General features: G+C 33.1%; 1 long non-coding RNA gene across 2 annotated transcripts; it reads right to left on the bottom strand.

Moving 5' to 3' along the window:
• Positions 1-7,110: 7,110 nt before the first annotated feature.
• Positions 7,111-8,470, bottom strand: LOC119769584. Of its 2 annotated transcripts, XR_005278438.1 has the most exons (4): positions 8,079-8,470; positions 7,743-7,888; positions 7,453-7,682; positions 7,111-7,390 (listed from the first exon to the last, which is right to left on the bottom strand). It is a non-coding gene; the product is annotated as an uncharacterized LOC119769584 (long non-coding RNA). The 2 variants fall into 2 exon arrangements; XR_005278437.1 differs by having other exon boundaries at positions 7,743-8,470.
• Positions 8,471-8,771: the final 301 nt, after the last annotated feature.

The raw sequence follows: 8,771 nt of genomic DNA, 5'->3' as shown, positions 1-8,771 counted from the left end.
CGTATCAATTTAAAAGTTTGCTTTCGACTAAGACTAGAAGCTGTTGGGAGGCAACATTTTGGAGAAGCTTATGAAAAAAAAATAAGTTTTCAAATTATATTCAAGATGTTTCTTTTCAAATGGTTACTACCGACTGCATCTCAAAAATCAAATTATCGTCATCAACAGCTTGTGGTTCCGTCGCCAAAGAAGTGTCCCTCAAATTCGCCAGGGTCACGGCGACAGCTCACGTTACACACCTTCGGCCCAATTACGCACAACCTTATTTAAAACCAGGGAAATGTGATACGCTTGTTTGCAGTCCCGTCCGACTAATCGTTTGGGTTTTATCGAGACGATTGCTGCCAATTGCCCGTGTCGCCCAAGATATTGATACCCTCGCCGGGGACCGGGGCGGAGTCGGACCATCTGAAACAGAAATGAAACTTATTTGAAAAGAAGAAATTGTTGCAAAAAAAAAGAAATATCCGCAAAACTTCCTGAGCTCATTCAAACGCTCCAAATGTCCCGTTCAGCAGCCGTAAAATTATTACTTTCTTCGTATAAATGATTTCCTGTTCCTTCTTTTTTTTTTGCTACGGAAAATGTCTTGGAGATTTAATTCCCAACTTTTCAGAAAACCGTTTTCTTCCACCTCCCAACCTAATAAGCCTGCTAATCACGGTTCGAACGCGCACACTGTTTTCGATTGAAATTAATCAACCGTAATTATCGCAATATTACACGGGAGAGAGCCCCTGCTGCGCGGGTGACAAGTTTGCTTCCTCTCCTCTCGATTTCTCAAGGGTTCTGGCTGGATTACGCGCTGGAATAGCGTTTCACCAGAAAGGGACTGATCTTGTGAGCAAATAAAACGCAAAATGACTCATTTTGGAGGAAGACTTACCTTTGCAGGAGAGTGGCTGCTAGGGCAAGAAAATGTTGTCTAGCTATCTTCTATTTTGTAATATTTTTTTTTATTATTCAGTTGTGTGTACTCTTTTCTTTTTTTTACTAACCATTAAGCAGTTTGTTACTATGAAATAAGTGATACCAATGAAATTCAAGACAAATTGCAAAATTAAGTAAAAATGGGATTTTCCCAAAAGTTGTGCAGTTTCGGGACTCAGCATCTTCGGAAAGGTTGCTGAAAAGGAGAGGAGCAACTTTTGGCTTGGTTGAAAATTAAGGTGTTTTAGAAAATCTAAATTTGAAAAAATTTAGATTGAAAAATGACAAAATTGCATGAAAAAATCAGAATATTTTCGAATTTTATAATCGTTAGGAACAATTTACAGTCATGCCTCGGTTTTGCACGCCTCGGTTTTGCACTGCCCCGGTTTTGCACCGTTCAGCTGCCTCGGTTAAGCACGGCCCAGTGCTTAACTGAAGCACAGAGCTTATGGGATTTTGGCTATATGGGAGACATTGGCTATAATTCTATGAATATTCATGCAAACATCAAAAATTATAGTGTTTTGGAATCGGGATGATATCAGCTATCCATTAAAATTATAATTTCATGAAAATTTTTACAAAATTACGTATTTTTCCTGTATTTTGAAAATGCATATTTTTTCTCTAAAGAAACCAAAAATATATTGATATTGCAATATGGGTATCAAATGATCAGGTTTTTTTATACATTTTGGATGTAACAATAACATTTTTAGAAAATACTCAAAACTTTCACAAAACTACGTATTTTCGAAAAAAATACTCAAAATTTAAATTTTTACAATATGGGTATCAAACGATCGAGATTTTTTCATACATTTCGAATGTAATAGCAACATTTTTAGAAAATACTGAAAATTATCACAAAACTACGTATTTTCGAAAAAATACTCAAAATTTTTATTTTTACAATATGGGTATCAAACGATCGGGATTTTTTTATACATTTCGAATGTATTAACAACATTTTAAGAAAATACTCAAAATTTTCACAAAACTACGAATTTTTGAAAAAAAGTACTCAAAATTTTCGTTTTTACAATGTGGGTATCAAACGATCTTGGTTTTTTTCATACAATTTACAATTTAATAACAGCATTTTTTTTAAATACTCATAATTTTCACAAAACTACGTATTTTCAACAAAAAAAAAAAAAACTAAAAATTTCAATATTTACAATATGGGTATCAAACAATCGGGATTTTTTCATACATTTCGAATGTAATAACAACATTTTTAGAAAATACTCAAAATTTTTACAAAACTACGTATTTTCAAAAAAAAAAAATACCCGAAATTTCAATATTTGCAATATGGGTATCAAACAATCGGGATTTTTTCATACATTTCGAAAGTAAAAAAATTAAAATACTCAAAGTTTTCACAAAACTACATATTTTTGAAAAAAAAAATACTCAAAATTTCCAGTTTTCACAAGAGGTATCACATGTTCGGGATTTTTTTATACATTTCAAAAGTTTTAACACAAATTTGTGAAAATATCCAAATTTTCCCAAAACTACGTTTTTTAAAAAAATACCCCAAATTTCAGTTTTTTACAATATGAGTATAACATGGTTGAGATTTTTTCATTAATTGTTTCTTTGTATCGTCAACGGAAATTTTATGTATTTTTTCGAAAATACGTAGTTTTGTGAAATTTTTTAGTATTTTCTAAAAATGTTGTTATTACATTCGAAATGTATGAAAAAATCCCGATTGTTTGATACCCACATTGTAAAACCGGAAATTTTGAGTACTTTTTTTTCAAAAATTCGTAGTTTTGTGAAAATTTTGAGTATTTTCTAAAAATGTTGTTATTACATTCGAAATGTATGAAAAAATCCCGATCGTTTGATACCCATATTGTAAAAATTGAAGTTTGAGTATTTTTTTTAAAATACGTAGTTTTGTGAAAATTTTGAGTATTTTCTAAAAATGTTGTTATTACATTTGAAATGTATGAAAAAATTCCGATCGTTTGATAACCATATTGTAAAAATGGAAATTTTGAATATTTTTTCGAAAATCCGTAGTTTTGTGAAAATTTTTAGTATTTTCTAAAAATGTTGTTATTACATTCGAAATGTATGAAAAAATTCCGATCGTTTGATACCCATATTGTAAAAATTGAAATTTTGAGTATTTTTTCGAAAATACGTAGTTTTGTGAAAATTTTGAAAAATGTTATTGTTACATCCAAAATGTATGAAAAAACCCTGATCATTTGATACCCATATTGCAATTACAATATATTGTTGGTTTGTTTAGGAAAAAAATATGCATTTTCGAAATACAGGAAAAATACGTATTTTTTTGAAAACTTTCATGAAATAATAATTTTAATGGATAGCTGACATCATCCCGATTCCAAAACACTATAATTTTTGATGTTTGCATGATTTTTCGTACGATTAAAGCCAATGTCTCCCATATAGCCAAAATCCCATAAGCTCTGTGCCTCGGTTATGCACGCCTCGGTTTTGCATCCCCCATATGCGGTGCTAAACCGAGGCACGTCTGTAAACGAAAATTTTAAGTTTCTAGAATAAGCCCAAATTACTTCCGCATTTTCAGATCTAAATTTACCCTTTGGACTGCAATTTCTTGCATAAGAATTGAACTGGATGTTTCAATATATTTGTACCTCAAAATTTCGTTTTTTAACAATAAATTAGCCGTAACTTCATACTCAGTAGGATTTTCTATAATACTGTAATCGTGAGCAACTCTACTTTTTAACCAAGCTAAAAGTTGAATTTCTCCGTTTGCAACAAGTCTTTTGAAATCAACGATTCACCTCTCTGTTTTTGTGTTTCCATTCAGCTTTTTAATTTTAATCTGGAAATCATTTTCGTTTACCAATTGTGTGTGGTTTTTATACTTTCGGTTTTTCTTTACCATTTAATTATATTGCTTTAAATTGCAAAAAAATGAGTTGATTAAATATTTATTTATATTTTATTTGAAGTGTAAACTAAGATTGAGGTGGGGTAAATTTAATGGATGAAAATTGAGTAACGTGTTTGCCAAATCTACAACAAATTTCAGATCAAGGGGCACATATGCCAGCCTCTTTGTACCACCAGTGATGACAGTTTAAGCATGAATTATTTGCCTCCTTAAACTTGTTAAACATTTTCCAAAACAATGATTAAGTTTTTTTTTTAATTTTTGCTGAAACTTCTATAACCCAATGCTTTTTTTATATTTTATTCAAAAATTTATTATTCCATGAAACGAAGTTTTCAGTCAGCAATTTTATTTCCAAGTATATTAAGCTTTTTAAATTTTAATTCAAGCACTTGACCAAAAGGTATGTAAAATGCTTGTAATTAATAAACATATTTTTGGATAAAAAAATGTCCGAAATTTACAAATAAAAAATAAATAAAATGTTGAAATTCTTTTGAAATAAATTTTTCCCAAAAATTGGGGTTTAAGAAATGTTATTGAACACATTGAAATGGCCAAAAAACGGCTGAAATCACTGTTTTCAACATTGTTTTTAAAATCGCTGGATTAATCTTAGGACAAAGCAAAATACGTAAATATTTTTAAAGAACGATTCCCGTTTTTCACATTTTTTGTATTTTTTCAGAGGAGTTTCATTGATATTGAGTAAGAAAGTACAGTCCAGACTCGATTATCCGAAAGCCTTGGCAAAATTCACTTCAGATAATCGAAACTTCGGATAATCGAATCACGAAAACATTTTTCTTCGATGTCTTATTTTGGATTGTTGAGCTTCAGTATGACCCCTCAACTACTTTAAAGCGATTTGGAAATGGAAATGGCAGAGATTTCGAAACTTTTTGTAACTTCTTTTTGTTTCTGTACGTTTTTTGGCATTTTGAGAACGTCATTAAATCGGGCTATGGCGTCCAATTTTCCCGGGGTTAGAATTTCCCGGGAAACGGAAAAAATATTTATGAGATCCCGGGTATTCCCAGGATCTCGGGAGTTTTTTTAAACATTCATAAAATTTATATTTTCATTAAATTTGATTTGTTTTCATGCTTAAAATCATAGAATCAGCTCAATTATATTAATTGGCGATAATCTACACTTCAATCTAAACATATACGACAGCTTTTAAATAGCATAAGGGGTTACATAAATGTAAATCGGCATAAATGTCAGAAGTTGCTGTGAGAACACATTAAAACTTTTTCAAATCTATTTTCAAGACATTAAAATATATATTTTCATCCATTCAATTTGAAGTTGGCAGTTCAAAAAAATGGGTGCCACGATATCTCAACACTGCTTTGACCAAATCGGCTCATAATTTTGGTGAAGCCTCGTTAAGCTGGTGCCGTGTGGCTGACGATGACCGATATTCAAAAAAGTTTATTTTTAAATAAGATAAAAATATTTTTATGTTTTTCATATAAAAGCTAGAGAGCTTTTGATTCTTACATTTTTCAAATATGCAAAATTCAAAAATCGGGCATCGTCATGTACACGGGAGGTCTTGTGAGTCTTCTCCCCAATTTCAGCCAATTTGGTCCATCCTATCTTGAGCGGTGTATGCATTTCGGAAGAAACCGTTCAAGAAACAAAAATCAAATGGGCAGCAGCGGAAGCGAAAGCAGGCCAGAGAGGGTGAAGAAAAGCCCCAAGAAATCTTTCCCTCTCCTTTGTTCTGCTGTTCGTGAAGCTGATACTTGACCCCTTTCCTTCCGATCTGCATACCAGCCTTTAAGAAAAAAATGTTACAAAGTTTGACAGTTTGCTTTGCGCATGGCAAAATTTTGTGCTAAAATCATCTCTTACTCAGTTTCATAATAAAATATCTTCATGAAACAGGAGTGATCATCTTTCAAGTGGATTTAATAAATTTTCTGTAATAAGTTTTTTTTTGCATTTTCTAGATGCATGCACCCCACAATTTTAAAATATATTTTTTTTGTTTTTTATTCTGCTTTGGCCAACTGAGGAAAACCGGGACTAAAGTCTAAATAGTGTAATATATTTTTCCAATTTATAAAATTATTTATATTCATAGATGTAATAACCAGTCTTTTAAAAATATAGAGAGATAAACAAAAAATATTTGAAACACTAGGAATTTTGTGAATCTGTAAACTCAAATTTAACAATTTTCACTAATAAGCCAAATTATTGCTGATATATGCCGAATACAAATTTTAATGGTTTTAAATTCTCATCGATTATTATGTTTTCAAATATTAATGTATTTCTACAGAAAAAAAATATTTCCGGGCCAAAATTAGCTTTTTTTTAAATTCAATTATAAGAAATCGAAAATCGGGAATTTCCGGTTTTGGAAAAATCGCGGGATTTTTGTCCCGGGAATTCCCGGGATGGACGCACTAAATCGGGCGTCCAATTTTACACAAAAATTTCTTTGTCACCAAATTGTATTCTCTTCACTGTATAAAGCTAGAAATCAGTGAAACCGTGTCTTAGTAAAAGTCCAGAAAAAAGTAAAGGTATCGTACCCAATTATTTCGAGTTATCGAAAAATGGACCTTAGAGCAAAGTTTTACGGAAATCAAAGAGGGGTCGGGGCAACTGCAGTGTGAGTTAGCGGAGAAGGACCCCAATCTAATACTTTTTATTGATAAATTAGTAATAATAAATAGATTTAAATTCTTTGAAAAACAGATTTGTGTTAAGGATGGGCTCTTGAGTTTTTTTTAAAACTTTAACGAAGTTTGAATAATTTTTTTATAAATGGATTTAATTTTTTTAACTTGATTACTGAAAAATCAAAATTCTCCCACACAGAAAAAAAAAATCCGGTAAATTTACATCATTTATGATGTACCAAAAGTGCACGTCATTAATGATGCTTATTTACATCAACTTCATCTGAAATTTACATGCCTTCCGACGTAAACGTGCCGAACAAACAAAGCTTCGAAAACTTGTAAATTTCCGATGAAAATAATGTAAATTTACCGAAGCTGCAAAATTTTTTTACTCCGTTGAATTTCAAATCCGATGTAAATTTCAATTGCTTTTATGGCCAAATATTGTTTGAAAAGTCATTATTTTGTTTTCCATTCTAGTCAATATAAGCATTTGACTACTATCAAACGTTACTTATTATTGATTAGAAACGACAAAAGTAAATGATTTCAAAACAGTGGGCGAAGAGAGCTTGAAACGCAGTATCGGATTTTAAATTCAACGGAGTAAATTATATGAAAATAAAAAAATAGCTGTGAGTTTAGCTCTACGGAATTCATTAGGGGATTAGGGCGATTAAAACCATGAATTACTTACGGTTAAGCGAATCAGCAGTGAATTGTACACCGTCGATTAAAATCGCGTAAAATGAGCCAAATTTTGTCGTGGATTTCAATGAAATGCTCACACTCCAGCAAATGTTGTAACTGTAGAATAGTGAAAAAGTGGACACCGATGACCTATGAAGCACTTGACACAGTGTACTGGACTATGGTAGCTGCTAACAGGGAGCTGAAAAAAACACAAAAATAACTCCAAAATTCAATTCGATGTCGTTTAATAATTCGTCCCACCTTCTGAACTGAAACCACTTGCGCGAAGGAGGCACCAGATGGCAGCGTGACGGGTTCCGTCGTCGGAGAGCACGTGGTCGCCATCAAACCCCCTCATGCCCAGCGATCAAGTGTTATCACTAGTCGTAGCTTGCGAATCCTCCATAGCTTTGATGACCGCGATGGAAGTTTGATCCAGACTTGTTTAAGCTTCCTGGATCGTCAGGTCGGCGTCGTGGGCTAGTTGTTTGCTGTATTAAAATAAAAGGCGGTTAGTTGCTATAAATAAAGCATTTTTTCGACCATCTTACCATCGAATGCAGCGACTTTGTGTTTCGACCGAGCACGTTTTAGCAGGACGTTGTGGGGGGACGCGTCCGGCTTTTCCGGCAGGGTGGCGTTGCTTTGCAGCAGAACTACATCCTAGACACCCTCGTGCACAAATTCAGCGCCATCGCTGCGCAAAAGAAAAAAAACTGAGACCTTGCTCCAGCAGAAACTCGATCACTGTAACGTAGTTACACAGAGTTTAAAGTCATCCATCCAGATTGTGGAAGCTAGTGGATCGTCATCCGGGTTAGAGAACATTCACGTAACGGTGTCCAAATTGACGGTCTTAGCCGCACCCAGAAGTTGGCAAAACTTACCGCGCCTAGGTTGTATTTCCTGCAGGATCTTCAAGTCCATTTTCCGAGCACAAAGCTGTTTTCCGATTTCTTTCGAACACGGTCATCACATCGATGGATTTTGTTTTTGTTTACTTTGAACACTTTGACAATCAAACTAAATGACGTGTAAAATAGGGACCCTAAATTAGGGTCTCTACTGTAAAATGATTCTGGCGTTTGTCGGAGTTGCGTTTAATCAAAATTGGGTAGAGGTGACAAAAAGTAATTCTTGATTTATTTAATAAGAGCTGTATTCCGTCCATTCCGTCGTGCTTTACTTTAACTAACGAGTGTTTGAAAAGATCTTTTTAGATAAGGTCCTATAAACAAATGTAAACATTGAGTGTATCACTTTAACACCTTATGTCAATGTCCATCGGAGTAAGCGGGTTACACTCAATCACGGACGAACGGACATGACACGGGGTTTCAAAGCGAGATCGCTTATGTCAAAATCTTCGCGCCACGTGGTTTAAAACTTAAACAAAGCCATCTGATGATACAAATTCATGGACACTTTTTAAATGGCCGTATGAATTTACATTAAAAATACAATACAATAAATTATATAGAATCCTAAAGACAAACTTAATGTCAAAATAACTGTTTAATTATTGCATAAGTCAATTTGAGAAATCATGCGTAATCGCGCGATGCTACTTCGACAACTTG

The sequence above is a fragment of the Culex quinquefasciatus genome, chromosome 3, assembly GCF_015732765.1.
Source record: "Culex quinquefasciatus strain JHB chromosome 3, VPISU_Cqui_1.0_pri_paternal, whole genome shotgun sequence".
Taxonomy (NCBI): Eukaryota; Metazoa; Arthropoda; class Insecta; order Diptera; family Culicidae; genus Culex; species Culex quinquefasciatus.
This window is presented reverse-complemented; position numbering and strand designations above follow the sequence as displayed.